The sequence below is a fragment of the Triplophysa dalaica genome, chromosome 5 (genome assembly GCF_015846415.1).
Source record: "Triplophysa dalaica isolate WHDGS20190420 chromosome 5, ASM1584641v1, whole genome shotgun sequence".
In the NCBI taxonomy this organism is placed as follows: domain Eukaryota; kingdom Metazoa; phylum Chordata; class Actinopteri; order Cypriniformes; family Nemacheilidae; genus Triplophysa; species Triplophysa dalaica.
The window spans coordinates 19,867,592-19,877,591 of NC_079546.1; the positions used below are offsets into that span (position 1 = coordinate 19,867,592).

Genomic DNA, 10,000 nt, shown 5'->3' on the forward strand with positions numbered 1-10,000 from the left:
GGAGTTAAGCCTTTTCTTTGCCGCTTTCCAATAGATTGGATGAGCTGGGTTTAAACATTCTGAAGAACATCTGAAGAAGTGCTTGGCGCGGCTCTTTTTGAACAAATTGCAGTGCGTTGTTCGCCCGATTGAAGGCGTTCGCCACCAACACATTTCCAAAGCGAGCGGGAAGCAGTTTATTCAAGCCCCCCCCTAAAAGTTGCCTCGATCCGGATTAGCTGAGACCACAACACAGAGTACTAACCAACCACACGATCAAAGCAAGCTAACAGACAGCTGCACAGGGCTCAGACGAGATGAAGTTTGCCCGGACCGCTGAAGTTAAACCCGGACCGCTTGGGTGAAACCAGGAGTCCTGACTGCTGGACCATGCCTGACACCTCAGCAAGCGCAATACGGACTGCAACTGTTTCCAAGAGATTAAGAATCGGAGTAGCGACCCCACATTTTCAATGCAAGTCGGAAAGACTTTTCATTTCTCTGCACGTGTACTAGCAGTGAACAACAGAAAGAAGAACTACGATTTGAGAAGTATAATCCTCGTTAGTAGGTTGGACAGTATCTCCGCATGTCACGCCGTAAGACAGAAATGATGAGGAAGCTCCTCCCAGACTGAGCTGAGCTGTCTGGGCCTGTGTAAGGGAAGTTAGGTAAACGGTGGACAAAACCCCATTCACATTGATTGCCATTGGACGACTAGGGGTGCGAAGGGATCGTATGCCTCATTTGGACGCCCAATTAGCGCACTTTGCGATGGCAAGTGGCACTTTTTCCCTTATCGTAGTTAAGGGTCCATTTTCCGTCAAAGGCATCGTGCGGACACCACAAGGGGTGGTAAAGTACTGCGAAATGTACCATTATGCCGCGAAACGCCTAAACATCCCCCTAACTGCCTAATCTTCATCACTGCGTCCAAAAGGTGCCTTTTGCGCCCCCTAACAGCCTAACTCTACAGCAGTCTTCCTCACCGTCCATTGCGCACCTAGAGTTGGTAGTTTGACACCCCTTGCTGCATATTGATGGCGCTTGGCCGCAAAACGCCTAAACATCCCCCTAACTGCCTAATCTTCATCATTATGTCCAAAAGGTGCCTTTCGCGTCCCCTAACCAACTAACTCTACCACAGTCTTCCTCTCGTCCGTTGCGCACCTAGAGTTGGCAGTTTGACGCCCCTTGCTGCCTATTGATGGCGCAACACCGCGAAAGTGCCGAAACGCGCCCTCGTGGGGTATCTGACAAAAAGTCGTCGGATATGCAAGCCGACCGCGCCAGGCGTGCGCGGGCACTCAGAGGTCCAAGCGAGCTATCGAGATGTACAAAAAATAATTAAAAATATGTAACTTCTCGTCTCGACCTAGCTCCCTGGGTATGTCGTCGAGAGCCACGTGGCGCAACTTTCTGTTAGGTTTCAGGCTCCTGGGGCCTGCGTGGGCCGTACAGTAGCCTCTGACACGCGCAACCTATCCCATTCATTTTCATAGGCTCATGATGGACACTGCCGCAGAATGGTCCGATTGGCCTAATTTTCACGTATGTGGACCGTCACAGGCCCCCGGGTCGGGTCTTGGAGTTCCGCGGCCCTCCGACCTATTTGACCGCTCGGTTTGCCAGAAAAGACACCGACAGCCTACAAATAGGCTACTAATGTACGCTCAAGAATACAGGGGTCAAAAGGTCACAGGGCCTGGATATGCGAAAAGTTTGACCGCCAGGGGCTCCCCTATCGGGATCTCGAGTTCCTTGTCTCTAGACACTTCCCGAGACCCATATCTTCCTGGAATTATTTGCCAATCCCTTAGCCTAACCCCTTATCCATAGAGAACAATGGGAGGAAGAGAGATGTATGAAAAGGAAGAAAAAATATTTAATAGCCTGTCACCAACTAGCCCGTCGAGGGCTACTAGACGCAACTTTCTGCTAAGTGTTGGACTCCTGGGGCCTGCGCGGGCCGTACGGGAGCCTCTGACACGCACAACCTATTCTGTTGTCCTCATAGGTGGCTATCGTACGATGACTCCAGAACTGACCCTGGAGGTTCAAATGACCCCAATTCAAATTCTATATCTAGTCCTGGCCCCCTCATTAATTTCCTAGCATACGGAGTGCGTACGGCCACGTTAATTGCTATATTGCTCGTTTTGGGTTCCATGTGAGACGTTAATTTTTTGGGAATATTTTTTGTGATTTTTTTTCGAGCTCTTTCCCTACTGTGAGGGCTATGGGCTTTGAATATGTGTTGCTTACTGATGTGAAGGACTAGTATTCGAAGCCCCAAATCTTTTGCACAAATTTAAAGCATAATTATGCATAAAAAGCTGGGCAGAGATATAATTATATTAAAAGTCCACTTGTATGCAAAATAAGCATTTTAACAGCCTGAATTGTGTAATATATCTTTTTGGGGTGCTTCTAGAATGCACATCTGTGAGATTGTCACAGGAAAGTTGTTAAAAGTCTTAAAATGAACTGTTTTCAGGCCCACAGCCCATAGAGATCGACGAGAGGAAATGGCATGCATGAAAAATAAGGAAAAATATTTAACTTTGCGTCACGACCTAGCCCCCTCGGTATATCGTCGAGGGCCTCGTGCCGCAACATTATGTTAGGTTTCGGGCTCCTGGGGCCTGAGCGGGCCGTACGGGAGCCTCTGACACGCGTAACTTATTCTGGTGTGCTCATAGGTGGCTATCGTACGATATTTATGAATATTTTTGTGATTTTTTTTCGAGCACTTTCCCTACTGTGAGGGCTATGGGCTTTGAATATGTGTTGCTTAATGATGTGGAGGACTAGCATTCGAAGCCCCAAAGCTTTTGCACAAAATTAAAGCATAAATATGAATAAAAACCTGGGCAGAGGCATAATTCTGTCAAAAGTCCACTTGTAGGCAAAATAAGCATTTTAACAGCCTGAATTGTGTAATATATCTTTATAATGTGCTTCTAGAATGCATATCGGTGAGATTGTCACAGGAAAGTTGTTAAAAGTCTTAAAATGAAATATTTTCAGGCCCACAGCCCATAGAGATCAACAAGAGGAAATGGCATGTATGAAAAATAAGGAAAAATATTTAACTCTGCGTCCCGACCTAGCCCTCTCAGTATGTTGTCGAGGGCCACGTGACGCAACTTTATTTTAGGTTTCGGGCTCCTGGGGCCTGCGCGGGCCGTACGGGAGCCTCTGACACGCGTAACCTATTCTGGTGTGCTCATAGGTGGCTATCGTACGATGACCAAAGAACTGACCCTGGAGGTTCAAATGACCCCAATTCAAATTCTATATCTAGTCCTGGCCCCCTCATTCGTTTCCTAGCGTACCGAGTGCGTACGGCCACGTTATGTGCTATATTGCCCGTTTTGGGGACAATGTGAGACGTTCATTTTTTGGGAATATTTTTTGTGATTTTATTTCGAGCACTTGCCCTACTGCGAGGGGTATGGCCTTTGAATATGTGTTACTTAATGATGTGAAGGACTAGCATTCGAAGCCCCAAATCATTTGCACAAAAATAAAGCATAAATAAGAATAAAAAGCTGGGCAGAGACATAATTCTATCAAAAGTTCACTTGTATGCAAAATAAGCATTTTAACAGACTGAATTGTGTAATATATCTTTATGGGTTGCTTCTATAATGCACATCTGTTAGATTGTCATATGAAATTTGTTAAAAATCTTAAAATAAGCCATTTAAAGTATTATCCAATGACAGCTTACGAGGCCACTGTCAAATAAGTTATGATTGTCACTTCCGGTGTTTTGATGAGTCACAGGAAGTCCCAGTCATAACTTATTTGACGGTGCCCCCGTAGGTGTCTCATGTACACACCATTTCTATGTTATGAATGTACACTTTGTCCATCATTTACCTATGAGGGGCATCATTGGATAAGTTACAAATGTACATGCCACAGATAACTTATTTGACAGGGCATCCATAGGTAAATGATGGACACACTGTTATTAAGCTTAATAAACGTGTTATAACGCTGAAATTAACATGTAATAACACACATAGGCATTGTCCATGGTTTACCTACGTGGTCCCCATTAAATAAGTTAGTAATGTACATGCCACACATAACTTATTTGACAGGGTCTCCATAGGTAAATAATGGACAAACCGATATTAAGCTTAATAAAGGTGTTACAACGCTGTAATTAACAGGTAAAAACACATAGGCATTGTCCATGGTTTACCTACATGGTCCCCATTAAATAAGTTACAAATGAACATGCCACAGATAACTTATTTGACAGGGTCTCCATAGGTAAATAATGGACAAACCGATATTAAGCTTAATAAAGGTGTTATAACACTGTAATTAACAGGTAAAACAGGTATAGGCATTGTCCATGGTTTACCTACGAGGTCCCCATTAAATAAGTTACAAATGTACATGCCACACATAGCTTATTTGACAGGGTCTCCATAGGTAAATAATGGACAAACCGATATTAAGCTTAATAAAGGTGTTATAACGCTGTAATTAACAGGTAAAAACACAGGCATTGTCCATGGTTTACCTACGAGGTCCCCATTAAATAAGTTACAAATGTACATGCCACAGATAACTTATTTGACTGGGTCTCCATAGGTAAATAATGGACAAACCGATATTAAGCTTAATAAACGTCTTATAACACTGTAATTAACAGGTAAAACAGGTATAGGCATTGTCCATGGTTTACCTACGTGATCCCCATTAAATAAGTTAGTAATGTACATGCCACACATAACTTATTTGACAGGGTCTCCATAGGTAAATAATGGACAAACCGATATTAAGCTTAATAAACGTCTTATAACACTGTAATTAACAGGTAAAACAGATATAGGCATTGTCCATGGTTTACCTACGAGGTCCCCATTAAATAAGTTACAAATGTACATGCCACACATGGCTTATTTGACAGGGTCTCCATCGGTAAATAATGGACAAACCGATATTAAGCTTAATAAAGGTGTTATAACGCTGTAATTAACATGTGTGGCCAAATAAGTCAAATGCATCCCACTCATAACACTTTTGACACATTACCCGTAGGTTTGAAATGTACACACCTTGTTTAGGCTTATGGGGCACAACTGTGAGCTGTAAAACACATCACCACGAAGCCCAGTGTCTCCTGTGTGCTTTACAGTTGGTTTGAGTTTAATAAGTCATTGAATATTAACACAACTAGGCATTGTCCATTTTTTACCTACGAAGTCCCCATTAAATAAGTTACAAATGTACATGCCACAGATAACTTATTTGACAGGGTCTCCATAGGTAAATAATGGACAAACCGATATTAAGCTTAATAAAGGTGTTATAACGCTGTAATTAACAGGTAAAAACACATAGGCATTGTCCATGGTTTACCTACGTGGTCCCCATTAAATAAGTTAGTAATGTACATGCCACACATAACTTATTTGACAGGGTCTCCATAGGTAAATAATGGACAAACCGATATTAAGCTTAATAAACGTCTTATAACACTGTAATTAACAGGTAAAAACACATAGGCATTGTCCATGGTTTACCTACGTGGTCCCCATTAAATAAGTTAGTAATGTACATGCCACACATAACTTATTTGACAGGGTCTCCATAGGTAAATAATGGACAAACCGATATTAAGCTTAATAAACGTCTTATAACACTGTAATTAACAGGTAAAAACACATAGGCATTGTCCATGGTTTACCTACATGGTCCCCATTAAATAAGTTACAAATGTACATGCCACAGATAACTTATTTGACAGGGTCTCCATAGGTAAATAATGGACAAACCGATATTAAGCTTAATAAAGGTGTTATAACGCTGTAATTAACATGTGTGGCCAAATAAGTCAAATGCATCCCACTCATAACACTTTTGACACATTACCCGTAGGTTTGAAATGTACACACCTTGTTTAGGCTTATGGGGCACAACTGTGAGCTGTAAAACACATCACCACGAAGCCCAGTGTCTCCTGTGTGCTTTACAGTTGGTTTGAGTTTAATAAGTCATTGAATATTAACACAACTAGGCATTGTCCATTTTTTACCTACGAAGTCCCCATTAAATAAGTTACAAATGTACATGCCACAGATAACTTATTTGACAGGGTCTCCATAGGTAAATAATGGACAAACCGATATTAAGCTTAATAAAGGTGTTATAACGCTGTAATTAACAGGTAAAAACACATAGGCATTGTCCATGGTTTACCTACGTGGTCCCCATTAAATAAGTTAGTAATGTACATGCCACACATAACTTATTTGACAGGGTCTCCATAGGTAAATAATGGACAAACCGATATTAAGCTTAATAAACGTCTTATAACACTGTAATTAACAGGTAAAAACACATAGGCATTGTCCATGGTTTACCTACGTGGTCCCCATTAAATAAGTTAGTAATGTACATGCCACACATAACTTATTTGACAGGGTCTCCATAGGTAAATAATGGACAAACCGATATTAAGCTTAATAAACGTCTTATAACACTGTAATTAACAGGTAAAAACACATAGGCATTGTCCATGGTTTACCTACATGGTCCCCATTAAATAAGTTACAAATGTACATGCCACAGATAACTTATTTGACAGGGTCTCCATAGGTAAATAATGGACAAACCGATATTAAGCTTAATAAAGGTTCTACAATGCTGTAATTAACAGGTAATGGCCAAATAAGACAAATGCATCCCACTCATAACACTTTTGACACATTACCCGTAGGTTTCAAATGTACACACCTTGTATAGGCTTATGGGGCACAACTGTGAGCTGTAAAGCACATCACCACGAAGCCCAGTGTCTCCTGTGTGCTTTACAGTTTGTTTGAGTTTAATAAGTCATTGAATATTAACACAACTAGGCATTGTCCATGGTTTACCTACGAGGACCCCATTAAATAAGTTACAAATGTACATGCCACAGACAACTTATTTGACAGGGTCTCCATAGGTAAATAATGGACAAACCGATATTAAGCTTAATAAAGGTGTAATAACACTGTAATTAACAGGTAAAACAGGTATAGGCATTGTCCATGGTTTACCTACGAGGTCCCCATTAAATAAGTTACAAATGTACATGCCACAGATAACTTATTTGACAGGGTCTCCATAGGTAAATAATGGACAAACCGATATTAAGCTTAATAAATGTCTTATAACACTGTAATTAACAGGTAAAACAGATGTAGGCATTGTCCATGGTTTACCTACGAGGTCCCCATTAAATAAGTTACAAATGTACATGCCACAGACAACTTATTTGACAGGGTCTCCATAGGTAAATAATGGACAAACCGATATTAAGCTTAATAAAGGTGTTATAACGCTGTAATTAACAGGTGTGGCCAAATAAGTCAAATGCATCCCACTCATAACACTTTTGACACATTACCCGTAGGTTTGAAATGGACAAACCGATATTAAGCTTAATAAAGGTGTTATAACGCTGTAATTAACAGGTGTGGCCAAATAAGTCAAATGCATCCCACTCATAACACTTTTGACACATTACCCGTAGGTTTGAAATGTACACACCTTGTTTAGGCTTATGGGGCACAACTGTGAGCTGTAAAACACATCACCACGAAGCCCAGTGTCTCCTGTGTGCTTTACAGTTGGTTTGAGTTTAATAAGTCATTGAATATTAACACAACTAGGCATTGTCCATTTTTTACCTACGAAGTCCCCATTAAATAAGTTACAAATGTACATGCCACAGATAACTTATTAGACAGGGTCTCCATAGGTAAATAATGGACAAACCGATATTAAGCTTAATAAAGGTGTTATAACGCTGTAATTAACAGGTAAAAACACATAGGCATTGTCCATGGTTTACCTACGTGGTCCCCATTAAATAAGTTAGTAATGTACATGCCACACATAACTTATTTGACAGGGTCTCCATAGGTAAATAATGGACAAACCGATATTAAGCTTAATAAACGTCTTATAACACTGTAATTAACAGGTAAAAACACATAGGCATTGTCCATGGTTTACCTTCATGGTCCCCATTAAATAAGTTACAAATGTACATGCCACAGATAACTTATTTGACAGGGTCTCCATAGGTAAATAATGGACAAACCGATATTAAGCTTAATAAATGTTCTACAATGCTGTAATTAACAGGTAATGGCCAAATAAGACAAATGCATCCCACTCATAACACTTTTGACACATTACCCGTAGGTTTCAAATGTACACACCTTGTTTAGGCTTATGGGGCACAACTGTGAGCTGTAAAGCACATCACCACGAAGCCCAGTGTCTCCTGTGTGCTTTACAGTTTGTTTGAGTTTAATAAGTCATTGAATATTAACACAACTAGGCATTGTCCATGATTTACCTACGAGGACCCCATTAAATAAGTTACAAATGTACATGCCACAGACAACTTATTTGACAGGGTCTCCATAGGTAAATAATGGACAAACCGATATTAAGCTTAATAAATGTCTTATAACACTGTAATTAACAGGTAAAACAGATGTAGGCATTGTCCATGGTTTACCTACGAGGTCCCCATTAAATAAGTTACAAATGTACATGCCACAGACAACTTATTTGACAGGGTCTCCATAGGTAAATAATGGACAAACCGATATTAAGCTTAATAAAGGTGTTATAACGCTGTAATTAACAGGTGTGGCCAAATAAGTCAAATGCATCCCACTCATAACACTTTTGACACATTACCCATAGGTTTGAAATGTACACACCTTGTTTAGGCTTATGGGGCACAACTGTGAGCTGTAAAGCACATCACCACGAAGCCCAGTGTCTCCTGTGTGCTTTACAGTTGGTTTGAGTTTAATAAGTCATTGAATATTAACACAACTAGGCATTGTCCATGGTTTACCTACGAGGACCCCATTAAATAAGTTACAAATGTACATGCCACAGAAAACTTATTTGACAGGGTCTCCATAGGTAAATAATGGACAAACCGATATTAAGCTTAATAAACGTCTTATAACACTGTAATTAACAGGTAAAACAGATATAGGCATTGTCCATGGTTTACCTACGAGGTCCCCATTAAATAAGTTACAAATGTACATGCCACACATAGCTTATTTGACAGGGTCTCCATAGGTAAATAATGGACAAACCGATATTAAGCTTCATAAAGGTGTTATAACGCTGTAATTAACAGGTGTGGCCAAATAAGTCAAATGCATCCCACTCATAACACTTTTGACACATTACCCGTAGGTTTGAAATGTACACACCTTGTTTAGGCTTATGGGGCACAACTGTGAGCTGTAAAACACATCACCACGAAGCCCAGTGTCTCCTGTGTGCATAGGCGTTTTGTGGACGGAGGCGTGTCCATTGGGATGCCCCGCCCAAAATAGGTGGCAAGGGGGATGCGTAGGTGATTTGTGTATGCCGGGTGCGGGGCCGGGCCCTAGGCTGCAAGGGGACGTTTAGGTTACAGGCGTACGTGCAGTCGCCCTCTGGTTGCTTCGCCTCGTATTGCCCCTAACCTTGATTCCGTGGGGCGCTTTTCGGGCATTTTTCACGTGGTCCCCGGGCGGCGTGGGCGCGCCGAGACACTGCGGATCGCGTTCGGGCAACTTCCCCTTCGTTTCGGGAAGCAGTTTATTCAAGCCCCCCCCCAAAAAGTTTTTTGCAAACACACTGAAAGAAAGGATGCCTTTGGCTTCTAAAGTCGGGAGTTTGGGTGAAACCAGGAGTCCTGACTGCTGGACCATGCCTGACACCTCAGCAAGCGCAATACGGACTGCAACTGTTTCCAAGAGATTAAGAATCGGAGTAGCGACCCCACATTTTCAATGCAAGTCGGAAAGACTTTTCATTTCTCTGCACGTGTACTAGCAGTGAACAACAGAAAGAAGAACTACGATTTGAGAAGTATAATCCTCGTTAGTAGGTTGGACAGTATCTCCGCATGTCACGCCGTAAGACAGAAATGATGAGGAGGCTCCTCCCAGACCGAGCTGAGCTGTCTGGGCCTGTGTCG

General features: G+C 41.5%; 1 protein-coding gene across 1 annotated transcript in view; it reads right to left on the reverse strand.

Annotated features, from left to right (window-relative positions):
• The window catches only part of LOC130420411 (uncharacterized), a 41,214-nt gene that overhangs the window by 11,198 nt on the left and 20,016 nt on the right, over positions 1 to 10,000 (reverse strand). The window lies entirely within an intron of this gene.